The 18,597-nt window shown below is 39.9% G+C and overlaps 8 non-coding genes across 8 annotated transcripts; 1 reads left to right on the top strand and 7 right to left on the bottom strand.

The window, feature by feature from the left end:
* Window positions 1–6,027: 6,027 nt before the first annotated feature.
* Window positions 6,028–6,101, top strand: trnan-guu (transfer RNA asparagine (anticodon GUU)). Its single transcript has one exon. It is a non-coding gene; the product is annotated as a tRNA-Asn (tRNA).
* Window positions 6,102–8,742: 2,641 nt separating this feature from the next.
* On the bottom strand, window positions 8,743–8,831 carry trnay-gua (transfer RNA tyrosine (anticodon GUA)). Its single transcript is given in 2 exon segments — window positions 8,743–8,778; window positions 8,795–8,831. It is a non-coding gene; the product is annotated as a tRNA-Tyr (tRNA).
* Window positions 8,832–9,547: 716 nt separating this feature from the next.
* trnah-gug (transfer RNA histidin (anticodon GUG)) lies at window positions 9,548–9,619 on the bottom strand. The gene has a single exon. It is a non-coding gene; the product is annotated as a tRNA-His (tRNA).
* Window positions 9,620–9,926: 307 nt separating this feature from the next.
* On the bottom strand, window positions 9,927–9,999 carry trnar-acg (transfer RNA arginine (anticodon ACG)). The gene has a single exon. It is a non-coding gene; the product is annotated as a tRNA-Arg (tRNA).
* A 114-nt stretch (window positions 10,000–10,113) lies between these two features.
* Window positions 10,114–10,202, bottom strand: trnay-gua (transfer RNA tyrosine (anticodon GUA)). Its single transcript is given in 2 exon segments — window positions 10,114–10,149; window positions 10,166–10,202. It is a non-coding gene; the product is annotated as a tRNA-Tyr (tRNA).
* A 1,488-nt stretch (window positions 10,203–11,690) lies between these two features.
* Window positions 11,691–11,764, bottom strand: trnai-aau (transfer RNA isoleucine (anticodon AAU)). The gene has a single exon. It is a non-coding gene; the product is annotated as a tRNA-Ile (tRNA).
* A 5,817-nt stretch (window positions 11,765–17,581) lies between these two features.
* Window positions 17,582–17,654, bottom strand: trnar-ucg (transfer RNA arginine (anticodon UCG)). Its single transcript has one exon. It is a non-coding gene; the product is annotated as a tRNA-Arg (tRNA).
* Window positions 17,655–18,392: 738 nt separating this feature from the next.
* On the bottom strand, window positions 18,393–18,466 carry trnai-aau (transfer RNA isoleucine (anticodon AAU)). Its single transcript has one exon. It is a non-coding gene; the product is annotated as a tRNA-Ile (tRNA).
* Window positions 18,467–18,597: the final 131 nt, after the last annotated feature.

Here is an 18,597-nt window from a genome sequence, read left to right as displayed (position 1 = left end):
CTGGGAAACGAATGAGAAACTAAGTGAAAATGTTAGTGTTTAATGTTGCTACGTGTGCTTTTAATGTGTTATTTGGTTAGGCTTTGTAGCCCCAGGTTTAAAATTGAACTGGAGGATGCTAGTGTGTTGTTAGCTTCGGCTAACACGGAGAGACCGCTAACGAGAGGAGAATCGAGTTCGGTAACTTTACTCGAATATGCAGCAAAACACAGATATTATGTAGGCTACCACCACAAGCTCTCACTCTAGAGCAGTGTCTACCCCAGACAAAAACAACTAACAACCATGGATGTATTATATGGTAACAACAGGTACTGACAGCCCGGAACGAAAAAACCTGTATTTCAGCCATGCAGTGTTTTTAAATATGAAACCTGATTTAATATTTCTTTACTCTGAATTTTCTTGGACAGCTATCGTAGAGGATGAGTATTATTTGGCAGGGAAGATGATTGCTGTCTCCATTGTACATGGCGGACCAGGTCCCAATTTTCTCTCACAGGATCTTGTCAGCTACATTTCAGGGCAGAGCAGTTTCAAGGCATCTGTAGGAGACATTACAGATGAGGAGATAGGGAAAGTCCTACAAGAGCTATGAGGATACTTGATAGAAGGGTGTGAAACTCTAGAATAAGAGTGAAGAGAGATTTTTGTCCACTTAAACCATTCTTTCTAATTATCCTTCTGGCATAACCATTTTTTTTATAATTACTTATATTCATATTTGAAATGTGTGGTACTCTATTATCTCTTCTTCTAGATTCAGAATGCACCCTCATTGGAAATCCTTCAGGACTTGATGGTACAGTACAGCGCCATGTTGCAGACTGCTGGATGCTTCAGGCATGTTAGGTCATGTGAAGAAAAAAAAACAGATTGTAGAGGAGTACCTGAAGTGGTACATCATCCCCAGGATCAGCACTGCAATCGAGAGGAAGGTTTCCGTATTTTATTGTTGTCACTGAAATAATTATGAAAAAATGTGTTGCTGTTGTCCCATTTTCTTGCTTACTTCTACACGATACGCATGCAACTTCACATGAATATTTTAATTGCATTTTAGATTCAAGGCTGGACTTGAAAGTCTGCCGTTTCTGACAGCTCTGCAGCAGCATCCAACGGTCTTAAGCCCTGCTCTCTGCCATGCCGATGTGAAGCTGTCTGCTGCAGAGATGGAAAAACTGTTCCAGCCTGAACTTAGTCAACAAGGAAGCAACAGGAGGGCTCAGGAAGAGAAAGCTATGACTTACTGGGAAAACTATCTTCTCCATTGTGAAGGTTACTCAATTTGCTCGTCTGATTTTATACACACAAATTATGAAAAGATTGATGTAGATAGTATTTACTGTCAATTGATTTCAATGCTCTCTACTTTTAGAAGATGCCAGCTCTGTGACCTCGGAGGAGGTGTTAATGTTCGCTGCAGGTGTGCAGTGTGTGCCTCCTGCTGGCATGAGTCCTCTGCCACGTCTTCAATTCCTATGTTCTACAACATCAACATTCCCAATGGCGAATACCTGTGCCAACATTTTAAAGCTTCCTCTTTTGGACACTTATAGTGCCTTCAAAGCCAACATGGACTTTGGCATCAAGAATTCCACCGGCTTTGGGTGGTTTTAGACCCAGAAATTTACTTGTGGTAAAAGTTAATGGTGCCACACAGTCTCACTCACTAGTGTAGTTTTAATGCAGTGAGTAAGAGAGATGTGAGCGTTTCTATTTTTCATGGCAGATTTGTGATATTTGTTATATTTTTTATGGCAGTTATGTCATATATTACGTTGCATATTCAAATGTAAGTTGCACTGCAACATTTTTTTTTTTAAATATTTTTGTTTTGTATTGCAAATACATGGTATACAACACCACTCATTTTTTATTGTATTATTATTTGATATCAGGAACGTGCTTGCAGCTTAAGCTTGCTTCTATAACAAAAAATGCCAAACTTCAGACTGTTCTTTTTTTTTTCAAAGATTTCTTTTCAGGCATGGACAACTTTATTAGAGACAGGAAATGACATGAGAGAGAGGAAAATGACATATGGCAAATACTACACATAAAAAGGTTTGTTTTGGTGTTGTTACAGCACAAATATGTCCCTAAAGGTTTTACAGACCAGCCATGTTTTTCAGGGTGATGTAGTTCTCTACAGCTGATTCCCACTGCAAAGGAGCTCTTAGACCACTCTGTCGTTGCAGTTCTCCAAAGAGAGTTTCACGCTCATCCCCACTAGGAGTTGCTGGCACTAGTGTGATGCTGGTAATGTGGTTCAGGGTTTGGGCAGATGCTGGGAAACCGAAATTGCTCCCATCAAACCTAGGAACAAGAACAGAAAATTGTTCACTGTAGTTTTCCTGTTATGTTTTAGCATCATGGTCATTCCAATTATCTCCAGAGTTTCTTACAGGACAAGGATGCAGAGACCCAAAGACAAGCTATGATCTTGGGTTCAACTAAGTGTCAAATATTAGAAAAAGCACTACACATGAGGGTAGCCTGCATAATATCTGTGTTTTGCTGCATATTCGAGTAAAGTTACCGAACTCGATTCTCCTCTCGTTAGCGGTCTCTCCGTGTTAGTCGAAGCTAACAACACACTAGCATCCTCCAGTTCAATTTTAAACCTGGGGCTACAAAGCCTAACCAAATAACACATTAAAAGCACATGTAGCGACATTAAACACTAACATTTTCACTTACTTTCTCATTCGTTTCCCAGTGATTACTCCTCGTTTCTTCTTCTAAATTTCTTCTCCTCACACAGGTGAATCGGCAAAAGCAGTCCCCGATTATCCACTTCTGTTGTGGCTCTTTTTACTTGCAGCCTCTCTTTTATTTGCAGTAGAGTTTGTTTTTGTTTGCAGCTTTACTTTTATTTGCAGCAATGGCGGGTCCCGGCCACCGTAGGAAAACAGTGATTTGCGTGTTTCTCAAAACAATTCCCTTCTCAACTACGCTATTTACTTTATCAATAGAGTCCAAAAACCAAACTACCGCATTATTCATTCTAGATGCTGCCTTCACGCTTTCACATCCAACAACTTCTCCAACAGCCAAACCACACTCCTCAACCGAAAAATCCACGCCGACTGGCTCCGAAAGCCTTCAGAACCATAACTTCTTCCGACCATCGCACCCAGCTAAAAAGCTAGGTGCTGCCGAAAAAGACACTAAAGAAACACCAGTGAAAACCAGTCAAACTATGTTAAAGTGCGAAAAACAAAGAGAAACACCGCTGTAAAGAGTGAAGTTCAAACCTTTAGCAATCCTCACATTCGTTCTCCTGTCCACACATGCAGCAGACGCTCATGCATGCGCACGCGAAAGAAAGAAAGAAAGAAAGAGAGAGAGAAAGAGAAAAGAAAAAAAAGAGAGAGAAAAGAAAAAAAGAGAGAGAGAGCAATAATTTATGTCACTACTGTGAATATCATATCTATTTATGGTCAGACTATGTGCATACAATGTGTAATTAACACAAGTGTAGTGCAATATGGCCAATAACTCAACCATAGTGCTATAACTTATTTTAATTAACTCTCTTTACTTTGTACATCTTGTATAGCCTATATTCTTTTTTTACACTTTGTTTTAGATTATTCTATATTAATTATATTTTAATGATATATTAATTATTCTATATTATACTGTATTTTGGATTTATAGAGATCCTATGTGTGTGTTTGGAGCCACTGGATAAATAAAGTTCAGTCATGGGGCAAATAAACGGGAAACATTTACGTTTTTATTCAAAAAAATAAATATGGACTTCGTCTGTAGTGTGATAATTAGCTTACTACCTTGATGTTTATAATAACCTAAACGTTTCAGAATTAAGCAAGTTATGTCTTGAATGTTTCACCATCAACACAATGTTGTCGGCGAGAGAGCTGCCTGTGGTAAGATGGCGGCCATCTGCGGACGTTCGACTCCGTTGACCAGCAACGCGGATGAGACATCAAGCCATTCTATACATATCTATGGCTGAGAGGCTGCTGCAGCTTAATAACTTCTAATCAGTCCAGCAGGGGGCAGTAATGCTCCTCACACAGCTGGAAGTCATGAGTGGAAATGGTCTCTGAGTTAATAACAGATGTGGAGCAACAACTGGAGGAAAAAGAGAAATAAATCCAATATAAAGGAAACAAAGGAAGAGAAAGAAACTCTTTATCTGTATTATAAAACAGATGTGGAGCAACAACTGGAGGAAAAAGAGAAATAAATCAAATATAAAGGAAACAAAGGAGGAGAAAGAAACTCTTTATCTGGATTATAAAACAGATGTGGAGCAACAACTGGAGGAAACAGAAAGGGAAATAGAAGCAGCGAATGAATGATTAAAAGAGCTCGAGCAACAACTGCGGCAGACAAAAGAGGAAAAAGAAAAGGACAACTTAGACTGCAAGAAAAAGATTCTGGAGGGCCGTGGAGGAGCACGTGGGCCTGCTCGGGGAAGGGATCTGGAGGCGCACGCTGGTGCTTTTGACGTGGGGGGAAACTTTAGGAGAGAGTGCTGAGCAGCACATCCTGAGGAACGGGGAGCTGATGGCGCTCATCCAGAGGTGTGGGGGCAGGTACCACGTGCTGACCAGCAAAAGAAACAACGCCATGACCGAAGGCTTGTTTGAGAAGATGGAGGACATAGCTGCTCTGAAGAGCAGGATGTCGGTGTAGAGACTGAATTCAACATGTAAAAACTGTGCATTTCCTTTGTTTATGTGAATATATTTGAGTAAATGAGGCAGATGTCGTCATTTCTTCAACACATATCAGAGTTTATCTTGTTTTTCCTCTTCTTTGGGCGTCATGTGTAAAACAGGAAGGGCACTGAGTAGTAAACCGGTGCAAAATACACAAACTTTAAAGTATTTAAAGTACTAATAAAAAAGTGTAATATCTACAGATACTTGAGAATCATGCTCATGTCACACTTTGAGCTTTTTTTTCATTAAAACTCTTTTAATCTTTGCAATATTACAACTTATTTGGAATTGATTAAAAAAAAGATTTTAAGTTAAAGTTATTTATTTAAAATGTTGTTGAATATATTTTTGTACATTTAAAAACTGTATTTTCATAATCATATCTTCGTAACAGTGCACCGAAAGCTTATTTTTTAAATATATCCTAAAGTTTTTGCATATTCATATTGGATTTTAACGTAATTTTAAGGGCATTTTTTACACTTTAGCACGTAAACTAATAACAAAGTAAAGTGATAAGTTGCATTTAATACTCATTTTTATTAATATAAATGTGCAAAAAGTGTGATTGAGCGTATTATTGATAAGATAGCATATTAATGGTATGTAGTCTAAATTTTTAGCATCTATATAAAGCAAAGTCAGTATATTTAATTTTACTGCTTCATCCTGTAAATGTTTATATACACATGTACTGAGGAGTACTTTAAGTTTTTCCACTTCAGCACAAAAATGTACAATAAAAACACTTCAAATTCACATTTTCTACAGTTTAATTACAAATAAAACATACTCAGCATAAAACTGGTTGTTCCAAAATAGTACAGTTAACTTATCATTACCATTAAAGCAATACAATGTAACTCCTCAAAAAGCCCATTATGGAGCTCCCCCTACAGGCTTGGAGGTAATGTACGGTTACACTGTCGTAAATACAACACCCTTTCGCTTTCACGTTTCACGTTTCACGTTTGTTGACGAACCGGCGAGGAGTCAGAAGGTGCAAGCTATGCTGAGCGAGAAGGTAAGAGTAATCAAATGTACCTGGGAGCGTGAGAGGGTTCTATTTGTTTTTGCGGTAGGTGTGCCAGAAAGCAGGTCGAAGTACTTCCGCTCAGCTCCCGGGCCGGTCCAGCAAAGTTACATAGCGCAGTTTTTCCAACTCAGACCCCCGAAGGGCATAGGAGACAGGCCAATCGTAATATTAAAACTCACTCTAGCCGCACAATTTTTTTCAAGCTGTTATTTTAAGGTAGAAATGTTACCGCCATGAGGGGGCAGTCAAGCTAGAAGCCACGCCCACTGCCAACAACAGCCAGGCAGAGTCTCTGTGGCGCAATTGGTTAGCGCGTTCGGCTGTTAACCGAAAGGTTGGTGGTTCAAGCCCACCCAGGGACGTTCTGACTTATGCGTATTACAGGAGTTAACGCAAACATTCTGTCGCCAAAACGTTCTCCTTACACATTATACACGCTCCTTGGCAAAATATTTCTCCAAGGGTGATCTGTTAAGTGCAGTGTAATGCATGACTCAACCTTGAGGCTCCTCTGTCTTTTGTCAAATTGCACAAGCAAAGTGAAAAAACAACCTTTTTGTCATGTTGCTATGAAAGTCATACACAAACAAGAAAAAATTCAAAAAGGCTGAGAGACCAAATGAGGGCACTTGGGAAAAAAAATTGACATTAAATCTCTTTCTTTAACAAGTCAGAGCAGGAAGTTATTGACTACTTGTTGTGTGCTACTTTACTTGTTACCTACACAGCAGTTATCAAACTTATGACAAACATAAAGAAATCGAACACACACTCTAATGAAGGGGTGAGAGGTGGTAATGATCGAGTTAAAGTTTGACATAGATCAGCAGCAGTTCACTCGAGTCCCATCACGCAAAAATACAGAACGCTTGCATCTACCGCAATGAGGGGGCAGTCAAGCTCGAAGCCACGCCCACTGCCAGCAAAAGCCAGGCAGAGACTCTGTGGCGCAATAGGTTAGCGCGTTCGGCTGTTAACCGAAAGGTTGGTGGTTCAAGCCCACCCAGGGATGTTCTGACTTATGCGTATTACGTGAGTTAAAGCAAACATTCTGCCGGCAAAACGCTCTCCTTACGTATTATACACGCTCCTTGGCAAAATATTTCTCCAAGGGTGACCTGTTAAGTGCAGTGTAATGCATAACTCAACCTGGAGGCTCCTCTGTCTTTTGTCAAAATTGCACAAGCAAAGTGAAAAAAGAACCTTTTCCTCATGTTGCTATGAAAGTCACACACAAACAAGAAAAAATTCAAAAAGGCTGAGAGACCAAATGACGGCACTTGGGAAAAAATTTGACATTAAATCTCTTTCTTTAACAAGTCAGAGCAGGAAGTTATTGACTACTTGTTGTGTGCTACTTTGCTTGTTACCTACACAGCAGATATCAACCTTATGACAAACATAAAGAAATCGAACACACACTCTAATGAAGGGATGAGAGGTGGTAATGATCGAGGCCGTAATGATCGAGGCCACGCCCACAGACAACTACAGCAAGTCTCTGTGGCGCAATCAGCCAGTTAATCTTGCTGTATAGCACCTCCTACTTTTCGGTTCAAGTTTGACAGATCAGCAGCAGTTCACTCAAGTCTCATCACGCAAAAATACAGAACGCTTGCATCTACCACCATGAGGGGGCAGTCAAGCTCGAAGCCACGCCCACTGCCAACAAAAGCCAGGCAGAGTCTCTGTGGCGCAACCTCGCTGAGGTTAGTCTGCATCTCCCCTCCAATAGGCTTCGCCCTTCTCCATTCTCACATTGAACGGTTTAGCCAATGTCGCACCGACTCACAATGAACCGAGCCTATCAGCGCCCGAGCTCACAATGGAACTCGGCCAATCAGCTAAATAGCTAAAAATAATATACCAAAGATTAAATAAAATAGTGTTATTATGATGTCACGTTCTGTGACCAAACTATAATGACACATTTACCTTAACTTTATAGCATAGTAGTAACCTTTTAATTTAAAATGTCAATAGATAGATAGATAGATAGATAGATAGATAGATAGATAGATAGATAGATAGATAGATAGATAGATAGATAGATAGATAGATAAGTAATTGACTGTAATTATTGTTGGTATAGAAATATTATTGATATTGATTTTTTTTTATGCTTTCATGTCATACCAATTGTTAACTGTATAAAATGCATAAATACTTTATTATGTTTGATTCTCCTCATTTCTAATGTTATATTCAGATGAGCTCCAAGCCAAAGAGCCATAAAGGTATGGGAGATGAAGAGTGGATGGCAAGGCTTAGGGCATTTGCCAGCAATGGGGTTTGGCCTTCAAACGCCGGAAATAGACCAGCCCCGAGGCAGAAGAAATGGCATGATCTCTATCAGAAGGTAAAGCCACTACAAAAAAAGAAGAGACATGAGTAATTGTCATTAATGAGATGATGCTGTAATGTTTCAGATAGACAAATAAACCTTCCTAGCCGTTTTTTTTCTTCCTGTTTCCCTTCCCTTCCCTTCCCTTCCCTTCCCTTCCCTTCCCTTCAATGACTATTGTTCCCCTCCTGGCTAGCTTGGCACGCTGGTTTTACTCTCTCACTTCTCTCACTTCTCCCACTGCTATAGAACAGGATCGCTTTAAATTTTCTACTCCCTGGGCAACCCCCCGACCGAAATTGCCAAATGAATGGATGGATAGACCTGACAAAAAAAGAACCAAACAAAATGGCTGGACTTTTGCGCTGGACAATGTGAGGGTATATTGAGGATCAACATCTGTGTTGGACGATGTGGAGACTTTCCCAGATAGATGCCAGATATGTTTTTGTAACGACTAAATGCATGATAGAAGCTGAGGCTGATTTGATCTGAAACGCATCTGAAACTGATGGTTTGTCATCACTTTTTGTGTTTATTTAACTGATAAACAGGCCCAAGCCCCTGGCTCCCTTCCATAACTCATTTGGTACAGCAGAGAACTGCAGGTGTCCCATGATCCCATACAAAAGAGCCTCTGTATACAAAAGCTTGGCACATCCTTCGAGCCGGAGTTGAACCAGCGACCTAAGGATAACTGTTGTTGGGCACCTACAGTCCTCCGCTCTACCAACTGAGCTATCGAAGGGAGCAAAGCCAACATCCTTTTCATGAATCCTGTATGAATGCATGTAACCAGGCTTAAGATGCGTATCATGGGACACCTGCAGTTCTCTGCTGTACCAAATGAGTTATGGAAGGGAGCAAGGGGCTTGGGCCTGTTTATCAGTTAAATAAACACAAAAAGTGATGAGAAACCATCAGTTTCAGATGCGTTTCAGATCAAATCAGCCTCAGTTTCTATCATGCATTTAGTCCTTACAAAAACATATCTGGCATCTATCTGGGAAAGTCTCCACATCGTCCAACACAGATGTTGATGCTCAATATACCCTCACATTGTCCAGCGCAAAAGTCCAGCCTTTTTGTTTTGGTTCTTTTTTGTCAGTTCTATCCATCCATTCTTTTGGCACATGATTTTCATCTTCTGTTGTTAGGATGTTTATACTTTGGGTGTGGCGGTGTGTGAAAACCCTCCCTTTAGAAGAGCTAAAAAACACAGAACATATGCGGCCTTGGCGACTCATTAAAAAGGCACTATTTCTCATTGGGGCCTGTTTGATACTTTGACCCCTTTTATGCTCTTTAAATGGGCAGACCTTCTGCATTTGTGCTGTTTGATTCTTTCAGACCTTTGATACGGGACAGAGGCCTGTAGACAAAATAATTTTTTTAAAAGTTTAAGAAATCTAAGTTGAAAGTGGGATCTTTTTTCAGCCATGCAAACAAATTCGGTCTGGGGGTTGCCATGACCCGGATTCGAACCGGGGTTGCTGCGACCACAACGCAGAGTACTAACCACTATACGATCACGGCCGGCTGTGGGTTGTTGTCGTGTGTGGCTTTGATGTGATCCCAAACAACTTCGTATCCCAAGGATAGCTCTGCGGCATGTGGCTGGCGGGCATGTTTTTTTTTTGTGTTTGGAGCAAAATCATTGACAGCAGAGATAAAGAGGAAGACGAGCTTTCCTTAAGGTGTGGGGTCAGCCACATGTGTTGCAAGACGACACACTGTGAGGTATCTTTGGGGCGTAAGTGAGCTGGGATACCCAGGGAGTAGAAGGTTTAAAGCGATCCTGTTCTAAAGCAGTGGGAGAAGTGAGAGACTAAAACCAGCGTGCCGAGCTAGCCAGGAGTTGAACCTAGAATCTTCTAATCCGTAGTCAGACGCGTTATCCATTGCGCCACTAGCCCTTAGCAACTTAGATAAAGAGTGGAACAGTCTTTCGTAAAACAGCATATTCCAAAAGCTTTGAAAGGATTAACGGAGTTGGCCAAAAGAGCCTCTGTATACAAAAGCTTGGCACATCCTTCGAGCCGGAATTGAACCAGCGACCTAAGGATAACTGTTGTTGGGCACCTACAGTCCTCCGCTCTACCAACTGAGCTATCGAAGGGAGCAAAGCCAACATCCTTTTCATGAATCCTGTATGAATGCATGTAACCAGGCTTAAGATGCGTATCATGGGACACCTGCAGTTCTCTGCTGTACCAAATGAGTTATGGAAGGGAGCCAGGGGCTTGGGCCTGTTTATCAGTTAAATAAACACAAAAAGTGATGACAAACCATCAGTTTCAGATGCGTTTCAGATCAAATCAGCCTCAGTTTCTATCATGCATTTAGTCCTTACAAAAACATATCTGGCATCTATCTGGGAAAGTCTCCACATCGTCCAACACAGATGTTGATGCTCAATATACCCTCACATTGTCCAGCGCAAAAGTCCAGCCTTTTTGTTTTGGTTCTTTTTTGTCAGGTCTATCCATCCATTCTTTTGGCACATGATTTTCATCTTCTGTTGTTAGGATGTTTATACTTTGGGTGTGGCGGTGTGTGAAAACCCTCCCTTTAGAAGAGCTAAAAAACACAGAACATATGCGGCCTTGGCGACTCATTAAAAAGGCACTATTTCTCATTGGGGCCTGTTTGATACTTTGACCCTTTTTATGCTCTTTAAATGGGCAGACCTTCTGCATTTGTGCTGTTTGATTCTTTCAGACCTTTGATACGGGACAGAGGCTTGTAGACAAAATAATTTTTTGAAAAGTTTAAGAAATCTAAGTTGAAAGTGGGATCTTTTTTCAGCCATGCAAACAAATTCAGTCTGGGGGTTGCCATGACACGGATTCAAACCGGTGTTGCTGCGACCACAACGCAGAGTACTAACCACTATACTATCACGGCCGGCTGTGGGTTGTTGTCGTGTGTGGCTTTGATGTGATCCGAAACACCTTCGCATCCCAAGGATAGCATATGTAGCTCTGCGGCATGTGGCTGGCAGGCATGTTTTTTTTTTGTGTTTGGAGCAAAATCATTGACAGCAGAGATAAAGAGGAAGACGAGCTTTCCTTACGGTGTGGGGTCAGCCACATGTGTTGCAAGACGACACACTGTGAGGTATCTTTGGGGCGTAAGTGAGCTGGGATACCCAGGGAGTAGAAGGTTTAAAGCGATCCTGTTCTATAGCAGTGGGAGAAGTGAGAGACTAAAACCAGCGTGCCGAGGTAGCCAGGAGTTGAACCTAGAATCTTCTGATCCGTAGTCAGACGCGTTATCCATTGCACCACTAGCCCTTAGCAAGTTCGATAGAGAGTGGAACAGTCTTTCGTAAAACAGCATATTCCAAAAGCTTTGAAAGGATTGACGGCGTTGGCCAAAAGAGCCTCTGTATACAAAAGTTTGGCACATCCTTCGAGCTGGAATTGAACCAGCGACCTAAGGATAACTGTTGATGTGCACCTACAGTCCTCCGCTCTACCAACTGCTCACATTGCTTCCCCTGTGATCCGTTCCAGGACAAGCAGCATCAAATATATTGATATATCTTTAAAAGTCATGTGTTATGGAAGGGCACCTACACATGTGTTGTTGTTGCTGATATTCGTGGCCAGTATGGGGATTGAACCCATGACCTTGGCGTTATTAGCACCACGCTCTGACCAGCTGAGCTAACCAGCCTGATTTTGAGTTGCCCTATGACAAATTTTTGCGAGAATAAGTGCTCTCAGTGTTTTCTCTGTTACCTATTTAAGTCACACAAACATTCTATACAGCTTGCCTTTGGTATTGGGGATTTGGATGTTATCAGCAGGTGAGTTGAAAGACTTTTAGTTCTTCAAAAAGTTGCTTTCAAAGCAATTATTTTATCATTTGTTATATGCTACAATGACTCGACGTGATAGAACTTACTCATTCAAGTCTCTCATCTTTTTGTATAACTTGAGTGTAGGCAGTATGGGGAAGCCAAGATCATTGCGCAACATCAGCTTAACTTTGGATTTTTTTACCAGTAACAGACTGGTAAAAGCCTCCAACTTTATTGGCATGCCATTTAGAGGATTTCTGACACGGAGTACAACTAGCAAAGTACTTACCAGCTTTCACCATGTGTTTATTTTTTTTAGTACTCAGTACAGTGCTCTCGATTTCTGTACATATGTGACAACATACAACTAAACAAGACAACCACGAAGGGACACGAACCCTCAATCTTCTGATCCTAAGGCAGACGCCTTGTCCGTTACGCCACATGGTCTCACATGCGTCATCTGGCCGGTACAGGGGTGGTCTGCTGCCAAGTGTGAAACAGCCAGGAATAAAATTGTGCCTCCAAGTCTGAGGCTCTGATCCTCAGTTGGAAAAGGGTCGAGGGCCCTCTTCTTGCTTAGAACCAGTTGCTGCCTCAAGTGGAAGAGTTTAGGGATCAGACCATTTTGACCACGACTGGAGGAGCTTGTTCTACCAGTCGATCTTCCTTCCAACGCTCACCTCTGGTCACTCCTTATGAGTGGTGACTAAATGAATGAGATTGCGAATGCATAAGGGCTGAAATCATCTTCCACTCTGTGGTGATTAGGCTCACCCTCTTGGATCAGGGTGATAAGCGTAGTCATCTGGAATAGACTGGTAAAATCCTCCGACTTTAATGGCATGCCATTCAGAGGATTTCTGACATGCACTGTAAAAAAAAAAATCCTAAAAAAAAATGGTAATTTTCCCGCAGCTGGGGCGCCAAAAAAATACCGTGAAATAACAGAAAATTACTTTCTCATAAAAACACGGTTATTTTCCATAATTAAAATACAGTTTATAGTTGTAATTTTAACAAGATTTTGCCTTATCTTCAGGTTGTTTTTAATATTTAATTAGAAACATTTTCACATTTTAAAACAATTAAATTACCTAGAAAAATGGTAAATAAACGTTGCATTACGAATAATAATGCTTAAATTTACGGAAATGTGCTGTTATTAATTGGTTTTAATGACGTTATTTTATGGGAAGAGGTTGTATAATAATTTATATTTGATGTAATATAACAGTATATGACAAAATAATGTGATTCATCTTTCAAAACATGTAAAAACCTGTTGAAAAACTAGTTATTTGGTTTACAATTGCAAGAATTTACTGTTAATTTTAGATAACAAATGTATATTTAATTATTTCACTTTGTTTTTAACATTTAATTACAAACATTTCACTTTTAAAACAATGAAATTACCCATGAAGATGGTAAATTAACATTGCAATATGCCTATATTATTTGATATTAGACGTAATATAACAGTATACAACATAGTTTGATTAATCTTTAAAAACATGTCAAAGAAAAGAAACTACATAATGGGTGTATTGCAACAATTTACTGTTTATTGTAATTTTTTTTGTTTTACATTGATTTCCTGAATATTCAAAGTACTTTCAACTCAAAGAACTATACTCACCTAATAACACCAGAATTATTTTAAACTTCACTGGAAATTATTCCATACTTATCCAAGGCACCCATAACTTGGTCAAGTAACCATACATCCACAACATCGATTAGAAACTTTGTCAAACTTCACTGGAAATTAAACTACACTCTATCCAAAGCATCCATATCCTCACTGGATATTAATCCATAACAGTCTGTAATTTGGACAAAGTATCCATAACTTATGAGCACTTCTTATTCCCTTCACTTGTAGTCTGCAATTTTGGTGATCAGTGTGAGAACCTTTGGACTAACTGCAAGGGTTTTTTTGGTGGCGTTCCGCTCCACTTTTGATCCCTTGTCAGGATTTATCTTGATGAGGTACCTGTCAAATGAAAAAAAAAATAGCTTTAGTAACTGTGGACTGTACTGTAATTTAATGTTTTCTTACTTTTGCAATAAGGTTACACAACAGTGTAGATAGAGTTTGCTTGTGATAGAGTGTTTGGACATACAGGGAACTGTGGAACAGTGACATAATGAAAAGATTAAAATGTGAGTACTGTGTATGTGTATGAATGTTTAAAGGTGGTCAGAGGGGCCGTTTGGCGCGAAATGGCAGCCATGCTCCCCTCAGTCTATCCCAGGGCAGCTGTGGCTACAAACTTAGCTTACCACCACTGGTGAGAATGTGTATGAATGAATAATGATTTCTGTAAAGCGCAATATAAATCCAAGTGATTATCATTATTAGTAGTAGTATTGCAAATACTATTTCAGGGAGAAGAACATAACTTTGGTCAAGTGCTTGTCTGTCCCAAATGCTGGCTCAAGTGGGCCTTGAGTTGCCAAAGTTTGGGAACCTTGTACTAATCATTTCAGCACTTGAGCAGTGGTCAGTTTTACAGTATGTGCATTATACATCTTATTTTGATATATTAAATTGACTTGTGCTGTCTTACCTCTGTAAGAACTCCAAAGTTGATGCTTGGGCTGATGGGTAAGATATGTTCATACAGTAGTACGAACCAAACATCAGAGCAAGAGCGTCACTGAAGATTCTGATATGGCCTTCACAATGGTCTGGTCCACAGACAGCATAAAATTCTCCGCTGCCAAAGTCGAGTTTCCGGTTGTGTACAAGGACGAGAGAAAATGGAAACATTTTTGTGACAAACTGAGCTAAAAGTAACTTCAACAACAACTGAATCAATTTTTGTTACAACTGAGTCCAGTACAACAATAACAATCAAAGTAATAGTAGTAATAGTTTTCTGGTTTTAATATATTGTGGTTTAGAAAGACAAATATTCATACCACACATAACAATACATGGTGTACTTGGAAGGCTCATCAGCCGACCCTTCATCTGCCTGGCTTTCAGCAGCAGAAGACTGAGACTCACTAGGAACTGAAGGAGGACAGTATGCACCAGAGACATGCAGAGCTGTGGAGTTTTTGTGCTTCCTAGATAGGTGGGCTGTGAAAGATGATGTCACTGAAAAAGTTTTACCACAGTCTTTAAATGGGCGATTCACTACCTCTCTTCTTGAAATGTGAGATTTTAGGTGACAGAGAAGGTCTTTAAGGTTGAGCAACTGTTTCTGACAACGTGGAAGTTGACAAAGAAAGGGATCCTGCAAAGTTTGACACTGTGACACGTTAGAAGACCGCCAATGATGGCAGTAAACATGAAATTGAAAAGCATTGTAATTTCTGGACTGAAATTTACAACTTTCCATACAACACGCATACTGATAATGTGGCTCATTTTTATGAAGCCCTTGATGCATCACTAACCCCTTTAGGGTATTCACTGTAGCACCACAAATACGACAGGTGTAATCTTTTGACATCCTTAACTGCAGTGCAGTACTCACCTTTTCAGTTTACTCCACAAAATCAATTCACAACACTTACCTGCATAGCGAAAGAAGAAAAAATAAAAAATTTATGAAACATGAAATTTGCAAAAATCTAAATAAATGCCATTGGTTGTGAAGTAGTTGACCTAAACTGTGTTAGCAAATCTCCCCACAATAAACTAAAAGATGATTGTTAGCTTATTCTTCACATATTTTTCAGTATTGTTTTGAATTCCATGTTGACCAGTGACTAGTGTTTAAAAATTTAAATTTGAAAAACCTTGAAAACGGCAGAGTAGCTCACTCCTGCTATTTTTTGAGGCAAGAGGAAGATCAAAATATTTGTTTTAAGAAAGAGTAACTGGTTGAAATAAATCATTACCAAATCTCAGTATCATTTATAAAATATTTGTTCTCTCTTCTTTGGAAGAAAATACACTTAAAATGGCTCACTAGCGACACCTGCAAATGGAGAAGGAGCAGTCTGCGTGAAAAGAAAGGAGCAAGTGGAGGCTAGAGGACAGGGACTTCTGACAAAGCATTTTTTTCATGCTAATCTATGATTTAGTGCCAAAGGAACCAATCAATAACCAGAATACAAGATTGACATTAGTTTTGTGCAATTCCCAAATTTCACTTTCACATGTATACAACTGTATTGACCCTTTGCTAAGCCCCACCCCCCTTATTTACTGTTAGTATGTCTGTAAAGCTTTCATTCCCAACCATGCATTTTTTTTGCCCACAGTGTATTATTGACAATGGAAAAAATTAAAAACCAAATTTTGACACATTACATAAACTTAAGCTTCCTATCCTAGTCAAAAATCATGCCATTTCAAGTCATACAGTGAAAGTTATGGCCAAAAAACTCGTGAAAATGTAGAAGAGGGTTAATAATCGATTATTGTTCATTATTGCAGCTTTAAACAAATGTTGTTCCTCTTTGTCTCCGCCTGTGTCAGTTAGTTCACAAAAGCAAACGTAATGACTCACTAACGTTAGTGGCTGGTCTGGCTGACTACTAAATGCAGCTTACACTGCCAGACAACAGGTGAAGACGTCAAGGGCCATGCTTTTGTCATCATAGTTAGCTAACATTTCAATTGACGACATGCTAGCGGATTCGGTGCCTTTTGCTGAGTAAAGTCAGAGGCATGGTGGTAAATAAAGCTAATGCTACTCAGCTTCAGTTTGATACTTGCCTTCTGCCTTCGTCCTTCCTCCTGCTTGGACATTAGCTGCTGTTCGCTCAAAGTTTATGTCGACCAAACGGGAACAGCCGCGCGGTGGTTGTTGAACTTGTTAACCGTCCGTCACGTCAAAGTCAGATGTTCAGTGTCCCTGTAACAGCCAATGGCATGTCTTCTTCTTCTTCTGGGAACCGCGCATTTCAGTACTCCAATGAATTGTCGCGTTGTTGTCATCACATTGTTCAGGTTCAGGTCCCAGTCTGTGCCGGGCATGTGAGACGTTTTTTTTTTTTAATTTTTTAGTGTGTGTTTATGCAATGTATTATAAGTATTATAAGTTCTAAGATAATATAATACATCCATGGTTTGTGCAGGGAGACGTTGCAGCAGTAGAATGTCTCCTGATTCAGACATGCTGAAGTACTTTCAAAATAAATGTTAATACTGTATAATGTTGTTAAATGTTACCATCTAGGAAATTACAGTAATTGTAGTTATTTTCAATGAAAAAATTAGTCAATTAACAAAGAAATTATAGTGAAATTACAAATTAAATAGTTATTTTACTATTAATTTCTCAGTAATTTTAAATGATTTTTAAACTTTTTTTTAGAGTTTTAAAGTTGAATTTTACAGTTTATTTAATTAAATAACAGACAAATATTTGTGAAATCACGCTACATTTGTGAACATAATTTAACAATAAATATATGTATTTCTAATTTTTTGTGTAACAGAACAGAAATATTGTGTGTTTTCACAGTTACAGTGATTTCCTGTTATTTTACATTTGTCATGTAAAATCACAGTCTCTTTTTGTAAATTAAATGGTATTTTAAAAATACAGAAAAAATCTGTCAAATAAACAGTAAAAGTCTGTTTTATTACATTTTTTTTTTACAGTGTGGAATACAACTAGCAAAGTACTTAGCAGCTTTCACCATGTGTTTATTTGGTTAGTACTTAGTACAGTGCTCTTGATTTCTGTACAGTAATGACAGCATACAACTAAACAAGACAACCACGAAGGGACTCGAACCCTCAATCTTCTGATCCGAAGTCAGACGCCTTGTCCGTTAGGCCACATGGTCTCACCTGAGTCATCTGGCTGGTACAGGAATGGTCTGCTGCCAAGTCTGACACAGCCAGGAATAAAATTGTGCCTCCAAGTCTGAGGCTCTGATCCTCAGTTGGAAAAGGGTTGAGGGCCCTCTTCTTGCTTAGAACCAGTTGCTGCCTCAAGTGGAAGAGTTTAGGGATCAGACCATTTTGACCACGACTGGAGGATCTCGTTCTACCAGTCGATCTTCCTTCCAACGCTCACCTCTGGTCACTCCTTATGAGTGGTGACAAAATGAATGAGATTGCGAATGCATTAGGGCTGAAATCATCTTCCACTCTGTGGTGATTAGGCTCACCCTCTTGGATCAGGGTGATAAGCGTAGTCATCTGGAATACGCTGAGAATACAGTCTCTGCCGCTCTTCTTTGAATGAAGCCAGATCAGGCAGTATGGGCATCTGGTCAGAATATCATGTAGATTCCCCCCAGGGGAGATATTTTGGATCAGTTGCACGGTGAGGAGGCCTGAGGGAAGGTCCAGGACTCACAAGAAATAATACATTGCTGGTCTTGCATTGGTATTTCTGTGTGTCCACCTGAGAAGAGGTGTAGATTATGTCCTGTGAGAATCGGGGCTAGGGATGTCTGCTCACATTGCTTCCCCTGGGATCCGTTCCAGGACAAGCAGCATCAACTATATTGATATATCTTTAAAAGTCATGTGTTTTGGAAGGGCGCCTACACATGTGCTGTTGTTAATGATATTCATGGCCAGTATGGGGACTGAACCCATGACCTTGGCGTTATTAGCACCACGCTCTGACCAGCTGAGCTAACCGGCCTGATCTTGAGTTGCACATTTGTGCGAGAATAAGTGCTCTCAGTGTTTTCTCTGTTACCTATTTAAGTCACACAAACATTCTATACAGCTTGCCTTTGGTATTGCGGATTTGGATGTTATCAGCAGGGGAGT

The sequence above is a fragment of the Odontesthes bonariensis genome, chromosome 8, assembly GCF_027942865.1.
Source record: "Odontesthes bonariensis isolate fOdoBon6 chromosome 8, fOdoBon6.hap1, whole genome shotgun sequence".
Lineage (NCBI taxonomy): Eukaryota > Metazoa > Chordata > Actinopteri > Atheriniformes > Atherinopsidae > Odontesthes > Odontesthes bonariensis.
Note: the sequence above shows the minus strand (reverse complement) of the source record. Positions and strands in the feature narration are given on the sequence as shown.